The 14,497-nt window shown below is 41.7% G+C and overlaps 1 protein-coding gene across 1 annotated transcript in view; it reads right to left on the bottom strand.

Moving 5' to 3' along the window:
- KCNK10 (potassium two pore domain channel subfamily K member 10) overlaps positions 1-14,497 on the bottom strand; it is a gene marked incomplete at both ends in the record, with an annotated part of 120,819 nt that overhangs the window by 49,833 nt on the left and 56,489 nt on the right. The gene's annotated exons all lie outside the window — the stretch shown is intronic.

Here is a 14,497-nt window from a genome sequence, read left to right on the forward strand (position 1 = left end):
CTCTAGCTAGGCTCAATCTCCAGCATCTCAAAAAAAAAAATTAAAGTTGTTATACGGTGAAAATTCAACTGACATTGACATCAATTTGAGACACAGTCTCTGACTCACTGAGTATTATCTGTTCAGCTGCAAAGACAACCACTATCAAGCTCACAGAACTCTTATGAGCAGACAGATGATGGACAGCCAAAGAAGACTGGTAAGTGAGGTATTGATAGAGATAGACGTGTCGTAGGTGATGGGTAGATGGTAGGCATATTATTGATATTATTGATAGATGATTCAAAGAAAAAGATACCTAAATACGTGTATAGATACATACATAGATTGTGGATAGTACTGCATATAAGAAGACATTACTTAAATTCTAGTTCATCCCCTTGTTAAACTTCCTGTTTGACTCTTGAGTTAAAATTCCTAGCACCAAGTCAGCTGCCTAGTAAATGACTCAGTGACTGGAGAGAGACCGCTAGAGCGAGTGCCTCACAGGATAAACAAGTTAAGGTAATAGACGTAAGGACATGATCTTTCCAGAGGCAGGAAAGGAGAACATTTCTACTTCTTAATATGTGAGATAAACATAAAAATGACAACCATCACTCCACAAAAACATGTGTGGGCAGGTAAAATTATCTTTAAGAAAAAAAGAGGGGGAATCAAAGACAAGAGGCTAACTGACTTAGAGAAAGGCAGCATCTAAAAGCATCTGTGCCTTGCTTTTTATCTCCTTCCCCCATACCAGACGCCATGCATTCAGGCCTCTCTGAAAGTGCGAGAGAGAAGTGGTAGCCTCACAGAATACACCCACTGTGAAGGGTACATAAGCACGGGAGGGGAGGGAGGAGTGACTCTTCGGGATGCCCAGCCATGCTCCTCTGTTCAGATGCTGGGCTGTGTAAATCACATTCCATACAGCACAAGATGTCATCATGAGTGTTAGTGCTACACAGGGATAAGCGATGGCCCACAGGGGACCAATAACTGTCGGGGGCTTTTCTCCTATGATCTGTGTACTTGGTGAGATCATCTGTTTCTCTCTTTCCTCATGAGGCATCATGAAGACAAACAACCAGAGATATACAATCAACTGCTTGTCTCAGATTAGCTGAAGAGACTAACAGATTTGTGCCACACATGGACACAGATAGCTAGGATTTATTGTCCAAAGCAGGGTATTTCCAGAATGAAGACTGAATCTGTTAAAAGTCAAATTGGAGCCACAGCTCAAGTATATCCTAGGTCACAGACATTTTGCTAATAACTTATATAATGTAGAACATAAAGAAAAGGCCATATGTGAGGGTACATTCACAGCTCTGGGTCCCCAGGGTTCTTCATTCCTACAGGGCACCATCAACAAAGAAACTGATGAACTGGATATTTAGTCAAGGATGAGGCAGTATGGTGTGTGAGTATGGGAGGTGGCTTCATATACATACTTAAAATGAGCATGTGTTCAGCTATGAATGGGCAGAAGGAAAGTCATGAAATCCGTGAGAAAGTCTCCGCAAACCACATGCATTACAGCCTCCAAACACCCTTGGTAATGCAAAACCTCAACAGTGGGGTGGTAGCTCGCCCACACTCTTTTAGGATAGAGGACGAATGAGCCTCAGGTGAGAAGCAGAAAGATGATATTAATTTGTTTGCATCAATCTTTTCCTCCTTTCTCCCGCTTCAAAAGTACTTAGCACATAAATATTTCATTGGCTCCGCAGGAAGTGCACTGGGCTGCTGCTTGGGGAGCTGAACTTGGCTGCTTCAGAATATCAAACAACACTAAGGGTGGAGGAAATCTGGAACCCTACTCAAAGAAATGCCAGGGTCAGAGGCCATAGGTGCCCCAGTAATGACAGGTAGAGAGTATTGTGGGTATTATTCTTATAAATACAAATAAAACTGCAAATATTTGGACTATGCAAAGTCACCCAGCTTTCTGAACCCATTTTCTCATATATAAAATGAAGAAAAGCTATCTCTCTTGCAAAGTTGTTATAAAGGCCCTTTTTAAATGTATGCAACTAGTTGTATGCAGTGTAGTTCAGCTAGTGAATTCCCATTCTTTATTAATAAGAAGAATCCCTTTTGAGTTCCTATAAGTGCACTTATTAACCCAGCCCTCACAATGACTGACAGCCCTCACCACTGTCCTCATGGGACATGAGAGGCTTGAGAATAATGAGGTACTTGGGCCACAGCTCAAATCTACTGGATGACAGATCCAGCCAAAGATGCTATTAGATCTTCAACAGGAAGATCAGTGATTTTCTAAACTCTGAAAAGATAGATCTGTCCATCCTGAGTTATAGATTTTGTTTGTTTGGTTGGTTGGTTGGTTTGGGTTTGGGTTTGGGTTTTCACCATCTCAACACATCCGTCCTACCAAGACTGAGACATCTCAATTGCTTTGTGAAAGGACTGGGAAAATGGAAAGGAAGCTTTGATCTCCTTTCCACTCAGGCAAGTGGTCAGTAAGACACCAGGCCTGTTCTGGCCTTGGAGGGTTTGCCTTAATCCAGAGGCCACCCTAACTATACCACTTCAAAGCCCTCAACAACACCTTCCAGTCTTCCCTCTGAAGAGATATTCTCAGAAAGACAAAGGGAGAAGTGCCTCCAGGGCTAAGGTGAATGTCACCATATCACCATAGTGTATGCTTCCTGCTGCTTTGAATATTCAGTTATGTGCAAATATTAGCCTTTCCTGGGATCCCAGGAGAGGCTGGTAACAGGCTTTCATCAAAACCTTATATCCTTGCCATGAATCTAAAGTGAAAGCCACCTGAAGAAGGGACAGGTGAGCAGAGAATCTATTTATAGGATTAGAGAAACGGGCCAGCACGCCCATCCCTAGCCCATGGTCTAAGGCAACCTAGACTTTCTCATGATCCCAAGTAAATCCTTTGACCAACAGGAGAGTGGGTTCTAAAACTAAATTCATTAACACCTGAATATAATAACTAATTTAGCTAAATATTGTCATGGTGGAGCAACTTCATTTGGTGGAGCTTATTTAATTATTTTTCTAAGTTGTGCCAAAGAATATAATAAAGCTTCTCCCCAACCTGATTGTGTAGAAGAATAAAGTAAGCCCCAATCAATGCACTATGAACATGAAGGAAACAAGAATATATGTGTTGGCATTGATATGATCAATAAACCTTCAGACTAGCTAAGCATTGGCCTTTCTTCTCATTTTGGGCTCAGCCTCTACAAACTGAATAACAAATTTTCCGTGTTATGTTGAAAGTCATCCTGGTCCTGAGGACACTATCTGATGAATGCTCAATGGTTTCTATGCTTTTAGACTATTTCTTTGAAATATGAGTCTATCCAACTGCTATGATAGATAGATAGATAGATAGATAGATAGATGATAGATAGATAGATAGATGATAGATAGATAGATAGATAGATGATAGATAGATAGATAGATGATAGATAGATAGATAGATGATAGATAGATAGATAGATAGATAGATAGATAGATAGATAGATGATAGATAGATAGATAGATAGATGATAGATAGATAGATAGATAGATGATAGATAGATAGATAGATAGATAGATGATAGATAGATAGATAGATAGATAGATAGATAGGTGATAGATAGATTCATACATACATATATACATAGATGCATAGATACATAGGTTAGTTGGCTAGGAAGGTAGGTGTTGTGGATTGTCCTGCAGCCATTTGTATTTTGATGTTAATTACACTTCTCTAAGAAGGGCTGCCTAGTCACATACTCAGGTGACTTCATCAGAACCTTCCCATTTTAATTAGTAAAATAAAGGCAAGAGCCGGTGATTGGGTAGGAAGGGAAGGTGGAAAGAGAGGATCAAAGGAGAAGAGATAGAGAGGGAGACAGAAGAAGATCAAGATAGAACTCGGGATGGATGAACTGGATCCAGATGGACTTAATTGGCATTAGGTAGCTATGAACATTTTAAGGATTTTATAGGTCTTTTATCTCATATGGAAGGGCAGTCTGTATCTTTGTCTATTGGATGTAACCTTATTGTATAACAGGTTTGTGGATTGAGAGTTGAATATATAAACCTGTATGAAAACCTATCAGGCATTAGAGTAGTGTTTGCGCTGGGCGGTGAAGGAAATAAGACACCGGGGCAGTTATTCTACCCAAGACAGGGGCAGAAGCACCAGAGCAGACAGAGTAAACTGCCCGGAGTAAACCGTGCAGAGAATATGGCTTATGGACCTAGTGACAGAGTCTGAGAGCATGGCTCTATACTAAAAGTGGTGCCTGCAGAGTGAGACTGCAGGGCTGATAAAAAGATAAGCATTCCATATGTAATATTTACTGCAACAGGTAGGTATATAGGTAAGTACGTAGATAGGTAGATAGGTAGGGGGTAGGTTGGTTAGTAAGTAGGTAGGTTGGTTGGTAGGTAGGTTAGGTAGATAGATGATGGATAGATGCATGGATGGATGGATGTATGGATGGATGGATGTATGTATGGATGGATGGATGGATGGACGGACGGGCGAACGAACAGACAGACAGACAGATTGACTGACAAGATGGCATAACAAATTAAGGGCACATGCTGCTAAACCTGGCTGCCACATCTGACTCCTGGAGTCCGCATAGGCACTGTGAAATGCATACCCCCTTCCACCAATACTCATTAAAGAAATAAATGTAATTAGGGTAGTAATAAAAAGAGATTAAAGAAATATTAAAATCACTTACTAGTAGTTCCAGTCGAACTTACAGAAAGCATTAGAGAGAGTCTGAACTTAATAAATATTAAAATATTGCTAAAAGGGGCCTCTTGGCTTCATTGTACTTGACTCCATTTGCTTGACCCCTTATGGTTCAACTTTAACCCCAAATTCATGTTATTCCCCAAGCCCAATAAAGAGTGAATCCACAAATGCCACCAGCATATCTCTGATAAGCACAGTTTGATTACAGTGGAAACAAGGAAGTTGGGACAATCAGAGACCCTCTGAAGAAAATTCTGGAATACTTTTTAAAGTAACAGCAGTAGCCAGCATTTGCAATATTCTAGAGTCACTGGGTCTCACAGAAATCCTAGATAATAGGTGGAACTATTCCCAATGAGGATATTCTCAAACAAGATAACAAAAGACAGGAGTGATGTATGTGGTGTTCTAATAATTGATAAGTGGCAGAGCAAAGATGGCCTAAAGTCTCTATTGCTAGCCTTCTCCTGTCTTCTGCTCTTTCACTGTCCACGATGATACAGACAATTCAGAACTTACATGACGGCACCATGTTAAAGGAGTCTAAAGACAGTCTTCACTTGCTCGGTGGTCATCCTCAACCCACATGGCTTTTGCCTTTTTTCCCCATTTTTGTTAAGTGAAAACAAATGTCCTTAGCACAGACTGAAAAGATGTTTTTAATAATAGTGTTCCTCCCCCCCCAATGCTTTTACACTTGATCTTAGCCAAAAGGCCGAGAAGCGATCCCACCACGCTTTTAAACAGGATGTACAGGCCTAGTTCTAACACCTATGTTCAGACACAATGCCATATTCCTATAGAAGCTGGCTAGCAACCAATCATTACTGTCTGCACTGGACCCTTGGATACACAACCCCATCTCAGGGGTCCTGAAAGTTGAGCTTAAGATTCTCTCTTCCCATGAATGGGAGTCTTCATGCTTCTTAGTCTCTTGAGCCAATCATATTGGACTTCATCTGAGCCAAGCCTGTCTCCTCAACTCAGGAATAGAGCATTGTGGATTTAAAAAAAAAAAAAAAAAAGGCAAGGTTTCTGGAGCCACACAGTCTTGTCTGCATCTCAGTTCTCCCAGTGACCAAAGCTTGAGGAATTCTCTATTCTCTGTTTTCTTACTCTGAGGATCATGGAGGGCAGGTGAGGCACACTCCCAAAGCTTAGAGTAGCAAGCACGATGCCTGTGGGAGCTGGCCATGCAATCTGTATGTGCTGAAGGCTCTTATGTGCAATCTGTATGTGCTGAAGGCTCTTATGTGCAATCTGTATTGCTGAAGGCTCTTAGAGGGCAGGCAGTGTCTGCCTCATTCTCTCACTTCATACTTTATTCTAGAATTGCTAAAGCCTAATATGGTACCAGCTTCATGCCAAGTAGCCAAACATGTTAGCCAAACATAGTTTCCCAATGAATAGCAAGGGTTTGAAATAATAACTGTGAAAACCACCGTCAAAAGTCCATTATTCCACAATGTATACAGCAACACTTTAAACAAAAGCCAACATGGGCACATTTGGGTAGAAGCGCAGATTCGCTACCATTTATTTTTGGGTTCTGGCACTGGCTTTCTGAGAGTTTTTGGGTTTTGTTTTCGGAGCACCAAATCCTTGTTTGCTAATTCATTTCCCAAGGCCTTGCCAGTTTCTATTAGCTCTTTAATGGTTGCCTTCAAAGCTTGATATCCTTTTTTCCGAAACAGTGACTGACAACAGAACCAACAACCCTGGGAGAAGAAGTGATAATAATAATGAAGTGGAAGCCTGCAGAGGCAGGCCATGGGCTGCAGGCCTCATCTTGAACATGATGAACAGTCTCCTTCATGACTGAGCTGCTAATGAAAAGGCAGTCCCTTTCACTGCCAATCACCAGCCAGGAAGAATGATGTCACCCCTCAGAGTTGTGTCCCTGGGCACTAAGAACCCAAATGTCACTGTCAGAGGTCATCTGCTGGCAGGACTGGTGGATGAAGAGCAGCCTAGGGGAGGAACTCTGGAATCGCAGCCTGATGTCTGAATATCTCAGAAGCCATGTGCATGGTACTTTGAAAAAATACTGCCCCTGTAGGCTCATAGGGAATGGCAGTATTAGGATGTATGGTCTAGTTGGAGTTGCTATGGCCTTACTGGAGGAAATGTGTCACTGAGGGGTAGCCTTTGAGCTTTCAGATGCTCAAGCCAGGCCCAGTGTCTCTCTTTCTGTTGCCCAATAGTCTCCTTCTCCAGCACCGTGTCTGCCTACACGCTACCATGCTTCCTGTCATGACAATAATGGACTAAACCTCTAACTGTAAGCTAGCCCTAATTGAATGCTTTCTTTCATAAGAGTTACCATGGTCACGGCATCTCTTCATAGCTACATCAATTCTTAACTAAAACACTGTGCTTTTCTTACTATGTTTCCTAAACATGTGAGGACTGCAGAAACCAAGGGACTCTGTTCATTCCCAGACAGGACAGAAGCATCATTGGGAGAGGCACTATTCACAATTAGGTCAGAAGTGAAAGACTGTAGCTCCTAGTAACCAAAGAATTTTCTGGAGCCAGGGACTCAAGCTTAGTAGTAAAATGCTTGCCTAGTCTGGTCAAGACCTTAAATAAAATACCCAGTACAACAAAAATATATAAAATTTTAAGAAAAGGGGTTTGAGGTCAGGCAATGGTAGCATGTGTTTATAGTCACTGCCCTAGGAAGATAGAGGACCTTGGTTTCCTCTTTCATCTCTATTTTATTTACAAATATTTACATGATACTATCATAAGGCTTGATTCTCCCTTTATCTATAAATAGAAGATGTTCAAAGCCGAGACACTTTGAAAGGGGTGGATAATAGTCAACTAGTACCCCAGAAGCACAGAATGGGTACAGTGGGTCATCTTACCTATAAACCCCAAACGCACAAAGAGTTCACATAGCTGTAATTCGCCATTCAACCCCAGGATCTGAGATCATGTCTGGCACACAGCAGACCATCAACACTGAGTGGATGAGTGAGTGGGTGGTTAAGGTGTTAGTAGAAGAAAATGGTAACCCCTGCAGCCTTAGAGAATGATCAAGGACCATGCAATTACCCCCATTTGATTCCAAAGGGGAGGCTGTGTCGCCTCTACTCTCAGCCTCCCTTCAGAAGAGCAGCTGCAGTCACCTGCATACCCAGGACCACAGCCTAGAGTCCAGTTTCCTCATGCAGCTGCCCACATCTTAAATTCAATCTTCTTGCACCAAAGCATGATGGGATCAAGCCCAAAAAGCATAATCAATATCAGAGATCAACAGGGCAGCCCAAGTCCTTGTCGTAGACACTGTGGTCAGGAAGGTTACAAAACTGGGAGGGAGGAAGGAAACAGTTGCATACATCCCACGGTAAGCACTGAGTCTCCCAGAGCAGCCATTTGTGTGTATTTCCCCATAGTGAGGAGGTATTTCTCATGATCATGTGACATACACCACTGGCCCATTGTGTCCTGCCAAAGCAAGGACCTAATTAAAAGAGCATGACTCTAAAGTTTAAAGGGCAAGACTGAAGTCTCCCTTGAGTCTCTTCTCGTCCTGCCACTACGAAGGTTCAAGAACCTCATTAGTTACCCTTTGTATAAAAGAGGACAAGAGGGCAGTGAGGATGGTCACCTATATGGGCATGGAAAGAGCTATGTAAAGCCAAGTTATTACTGTATTACTGTGATAGATATAATTATTATATATTATTATATATAATATGTATAGATCATGTATATATAATATGATCATATATATTATCACAGTAATAATACACACACTCATATATATATACATATATATATATATATATATTCTCTAGCACTCAACCATACTAAATTAATTCTCAAAAAAAGTGCCAAATAGCATCCATCAAACACTGCTCAAGACCCAAGTTCTGAGTAAAGCATGTGAGACTCCATTCAGAAATGTTTAAAATCTGTGAGAGGTCATAAAGGGGCTAAGGAAATGGCTCAGTTGGTAAGAAAGATTACCTGTTCTTTTTCCAGAGGACCCAAGTTTGATACCCAGCAAACACAGACTCACAATCTCCAGTAACTCCAGATGCAAAGGATCCAATGTCCTCTCAAATAAACACACACACACACACACACACAGAGAGAGAGAGAGAGAGAGAGAGAGAGAGAGAGAGAGAGAGAGAGAGAGAACAAAACCACCTAAAATTTAAAAATAAAAATAAATCACAAAGTTAAATCCTGTAAGAAAGTTCCTGTTTGCCAGGAGTGCCACTGGCCCAGTTGTAGAGGCCACAACAAGAAACAGCAGGATAAGAATAGAACATATCACTTACTCCATCACAGTCTGGACCAGGCCCATGTCATGCAAACGAAATTATGGGATTCTTCACACAGAAAGACTGCCACAAACAGAAGGTGCCAATGTTAAGGTAAAGGGAGTTCTAAGAATTTATGCAATTTATTTTAGGTAGAAGTGAAGTGTGTCAAAAACGTTGGCTTTCTGGCAGTGAGGTAGCCTGCTTATCCTCTGCTGAAGTAAGACCAAGCTACCTCCAGAAATGCTTTCTAATGAGGGCAGAATAAATCCTTGTGACATCCAGGCATTTAAAGTAAAAAAGTTCATGCCCTCTCTGGTAGGCACCTTATGAAACAAGCAACCTTCTCCTATGAAATACTTCCTCTTAGGAGTAAATATCTACCAGAAGAAAGATCTGCCAAGTGATCACATGAGTTCCACTGAGGACATTCAAAGCCACAAAATACCCAGCAACTCAAACTCTGATAAACGATGAAAATAAATCGTCTATACAGCTGAGACATTTTTTCCTTCCCGTCAGTCACTGCAGCCTCCTCATGATTTTATGCTTCCTGGATTGCAGAAGACGAATGTTTTATGGCTTTCAACAAGATTAGTCAGTGCAGAAGTGTCTGGTGCAATTGCACTGGGAACAGGAAGATAAGCAGTTCTGACCCCTGAGAAAATCAGGATAAAGACAATCTTGGGAACTCAAGTTCAAAACCGTGTTTAAGATACCTCACTCCACAGCAAAGGAAATGCATAAGCATAGTTACCTTTGCTCATTTCATTACAGTCCTTGGAAGTCACACTGGAGAAGCAAGACAAACAGTTGGTCAGATCAGGAACAGCAGTTTCTGAGTGCCAATAGCATTCAGGTCTCTACTGAGCATTCTCACATCCAGTATTCTCTGGGAACCCTGTGAAGACTGACTACTCCCTTGACAGTGAGGAGGAGCCTTAGGGTCAGTGGGTGAAAGGGCAAATCCACCCAGTTCTAACACTCCTACCCTTTGCCCTCTTTTACACTATACACTATGTTCCAATATCTCCCTACTGGTCTTCCAACTTCGTTCTCCAAATCATCTTTCTCTTTGGTAAAAGATTGATTTTTCTAGCTACTGTGTTCCCACTTCCCATAGTATAAAATCCAGAGTCCTCTGCAAATCTGAGAGAGACCAATCCAGCCCATCCCATTTTCCCTAATTAGTCTCGCCTCACCTCTACCCATCCATTTCAGTTCGGACAGCTGACCACTGTAGCTCTCTCTCAAGCCCCTTAGATGCTCTTCAGCGTCTACCATATGGTCTACCTAATGAACCTCCCCATTGGTGGAGGACATAAAACAATGCCATAAAACTGCCTGGCAACAAATCCTGCATCTCTTACTTACTACCCAGGTATCCCTGAGCATCTAACTTCACTGCCTGATGTCCTGTTTCCTTGTCTATAGGGAGCACAAAAGACAGCCTTGCTGGGATAGTTAGTTGTGGGGGTGAAAGGAGATAAATACATATAAATCATTCCTAGATCTATGATTCCCTAGCCTCTTTGGGAACATTTTTCAAATAGCTCCGATCCAGAGAGTCCAAATTATTGATTACATACATTCTCCTTTATGGTTTTCCAATATATTTGTTGTTAACTGGACTGTCCCTTATGCAGAATTCTATAAGGTATTTTGTGGTCTCCTTGGCCTCTTACCCACTAGACATCTATAGATCCTCTGCTGCATTGTAACAAAAACATGTCTCCACATACAGTTAAATGTCACCACAGAGGCAACCTCCACACCCCCATGCCTCCCTTGGGAAACCCTGCTTTAAGTTTATGGATAAGCCTGGTGCTGGAGCACTTGTCTGCCATGTGGCAGATCCTGGGTTCAATTTATTAATTCCAATACAGCTCCATAAAAGAACAACTGCTTGAGGTTTCAAGAGAGAAACAGAGCGGCACCCAGCCTCTTCTGAGGACTCATTGTGTGCCACAGTCTAAACCCTTTCTGATGGATTGTTATTATCGCTCTTAGCCTTCTAGCACCCAAGGGACAGGTTTTATATTTTATTGACAATAAATATTGGAGCACAGGGAGGCTAGGAACCTATTCAAGTCGTGTCTTGGTCTCATCCTGTCTAACTCCAGTGCCTAATTCATAACCTGTTCGCAGAGGAGTTTTGCAGCAATGGACATGAATTGGTGGAGTGATGGATGAGCCATCTCCTCCATCATAGCTAATGCTTTCTGCCTCTTGAGGACAGTGAAGTGTCAATCTCTCAGGGGTCCTATGATTCAACTTATCAGAAAATCCATCCCCAGCCTCGGTTCTTCCAAGCTATTTGGGCCTTTTTTTGTCAAAACTGTACTATTTTGAGAATTCTCTATTTTATGTCAGCAATCCAAACCACACCTTCTATCTTTGCTTCATGACAGTTTCATGAAATCTGTCCAGAAAAAAATTAAATTTTCTCACTGCTGGTCACTCCCTTTTGAACTCTAGTGAGATGCGATAAGATTTTTTCCAACAGATCACAACTCAGAGAAAACCCTTCCTAGAGGAAAGCCACCTTTAAATATGATACTTGTTAGCAGCTCTGTCTCCAGGGCTGTGCAGAGACAGTGTACAGCTACTGCCCTGCTCCACAAGCATGAATGCTTGCATGCACGTGAAGCATCAATGCTGGAAGGATAAACATCTGATTCCTGGCTGACACATACATAGTGATTTAAACAAGCATCAATGCTGGAAGGATAAACATCTGATTCCTGGCTGACACATACATAGTGATTTAAACTACTTAACATGTATTCTGATAAAGACTGCACATAGATATAAGAATAAACATGTATGTCATAGTAGACAGAGATCAGAAAATACCCTGGGTCTAAGTAATACCCAGTGAGTACAGAGAGAAAAAACAGAAAATACTTTCTGTTAGATGCAAGGCACTCCAGTAGGTTTTTACTTTCTAAATGATGGAAAGATTGAATACGGACAGGTATTTGAGAAAATTAAGTTCACCACAGAACAAGATTTGTGGGCTCAATCAGTGAAGCTTACTAACATCCATGAAGCTGAGTCCCAGATGGCTCTGACATTTTAGAGCTAAGGAAGTTACTCTTTCAGAATGTGTTTCTTCATTTAACAAGTGAGGATAATAATGCCAACTTAGAATACTGCATTTCATCACCATGAAAAGTACCTGAGGAAGTCAACTTAAAAGAAGGAAAAATGTTATCTTGGTCACAGTGTGGAGGTTTTCAGCCAAGGTTGCATGGTCTTATTATTGGGGGCACATACTGGGGCAGAACAGCAGGAAAAGAAGCATGTAGTGAACTGTAGCTGCTCATCTTATGGTTGCTAGGAAACTGGAAGGCAAGACAGGAAGAGCTTGCCCAGACAAGCAGGCCCCAATCAACCCCCTCCCTTCAACCAGTTCTTTCCCCAGTGTCCACAGCTTCCTGATAATGCCATCAAGGTATGAACCCATCAGTGGACCCAGCTGCTGATGAGATTAGGTCCTCACTGAGCAGTCACTCTGAAAAGCTCTCCAGGTGTCAGCCAGGCCCTCAGTTTTTAAGACTTTGAGGATATGTCACCTCAACCAATGCAAACATCATTCAGAAGATTGAATGATGTAATTAACATATGCAAAGTGCCCACTTGTATACAGCACTTAGTCAATGGTTATCTTAGGTGCATACACACCTCCAGCAACAGAAGATCCATAAAGATAAACAAACCAAGGCACAGTCTCAGACACAGAAGATAAGAATGTAAGAGTTGATTTCTCAGGGGTAGGAGAATAGCTTGGTTGGTAAAATGAGTTCCTCACCCAGAATCTATGAAAAAACAAAACAAACTAACCAGGCATGGTGGTATGCCCTGAGGAGCAGAGATAAGGAAGATCCCTGGACTCACTGGCCAGCCAGCCACACCCACTTGGCTAGTCCCAATCTACTGAGAGAGCTCAACAAGGTATATGGCTTCTGAAGAACGACACCCAGTGTTGACACTGGCTTCTAGATGTGTGTGCGTGAATGCACACAAGTATATATATATATATATATATATATATATATATATATATATATATATATATATATGCACATAGAAATCACACATGAACACACACACACACACACACACACACACACACGTTGATTCCATAGAAATGTGGTAGTTATCAGAGGCTTGGAAAGTAAAAGAGGAAGGTTGCAAGGAGAAAGCTTGACTAAGAGTACTTAGTTCTAGTGAGAAAGGGAAGGAAGTTCCCAACATTATAATACACTAGAGCAAGACTACATAGAAACCATGACATTGGTAGAAAGCTAGAAGAATTTGGAGGCTGGTGAAATGGCTCAGTGGGTAGGGATATTTAAAGCCAAGCCCGATGATCTGATTTTAATTCCCAGACCAATATGTGAAGGAACTGACTTTTGTGGCTTATCCTATGATGGCCACAAGTGCACTGGGGCACACACAATCACTACCATGACACACACATTAAGTAAGTAATGTAAAATAATGTTGAATTTTCCTTCATAAGGAGCGATAAGTAGTTAAGACGATAAATGCATTTACCCTGATTTGAACGTTCCGCAAAATATTGTTGGGTAACCCATATACGGTTTCATATACCACTTAAAATAAATAAATACAAAAGACAAACAAAACAAAATTGAGTAAGTTAGATGAAGACACAGGCCAGCCCAGCTTTGTGAATACTATACAGCCCTGAGATGTGTCATCTATTAGAATTCTAAGCCCTGAACCAGAGGAAATTATGAAAGCCATCTTTTTTTTATCCCTCTCCTTCCAAACCTTAGAAACTCATGCTTCTGTCTATAAGTGTCACTGCCTTCCTTTCATTCTTCCTAGCTCAAGAAGCTTCCTGAAGAGGAGCCCTACCTTCAACTTCTGAGGTATCTCACCTCCTTTGCTTCCAGCGTAGGAGTCCTACGGCAGGCTCTAACTGTTCCCCTCTCCTCCTCAAGCACAGTCCTTTGCTACCCTGTCGCCCACCTGTGGCAAGCCCACTCCTACTTCTGTTGATACTGGCTAGCTTCCTCTGATTGTACCCCACATTCTCTACCTCCATGTTCTTGTGGCTCTTTTTTCCACTGATATTCAGAGAGAATAAAGGCCTTAATACAATGTCTGGCATGTGGTGTTTTAAAATAACCAGTCTGGTGACTACTGTTACTGTGATGTTTATCATTTCTCCCCCATAAACGCACTCAGCAACTCTGGAGGATCCACAAGTTCCCTCTTCATCTACATTATCTGCAGATTGTTTCTTTCTCATATTCCTTGACACCAAATTACTTAATACACCCATGTTTATTTACACGTCTTCTTTTGTTTTAGGGGGCACCCTGCCGTCCCGGCTCTCTCCTAGAGAGCTCACACCAGAGTTAATGAACTTGAATCAGTGTTCTTGAACCTGAGAAATCTAAGCTCGTTTTTGCCTGCTTCCACCTCTACCCACCAGATCTGC

The sequence above is a fragment of the Micromys minutus genome, assembly GCF_963924665.1.
Source record: "Micromys minutus genome assembly, chromosome: 1".
NCBI lineage: Eukaryota > Metazoa > Chordata > Mammalia > Rodentia > Muridae > Micromys > Micromys minutus.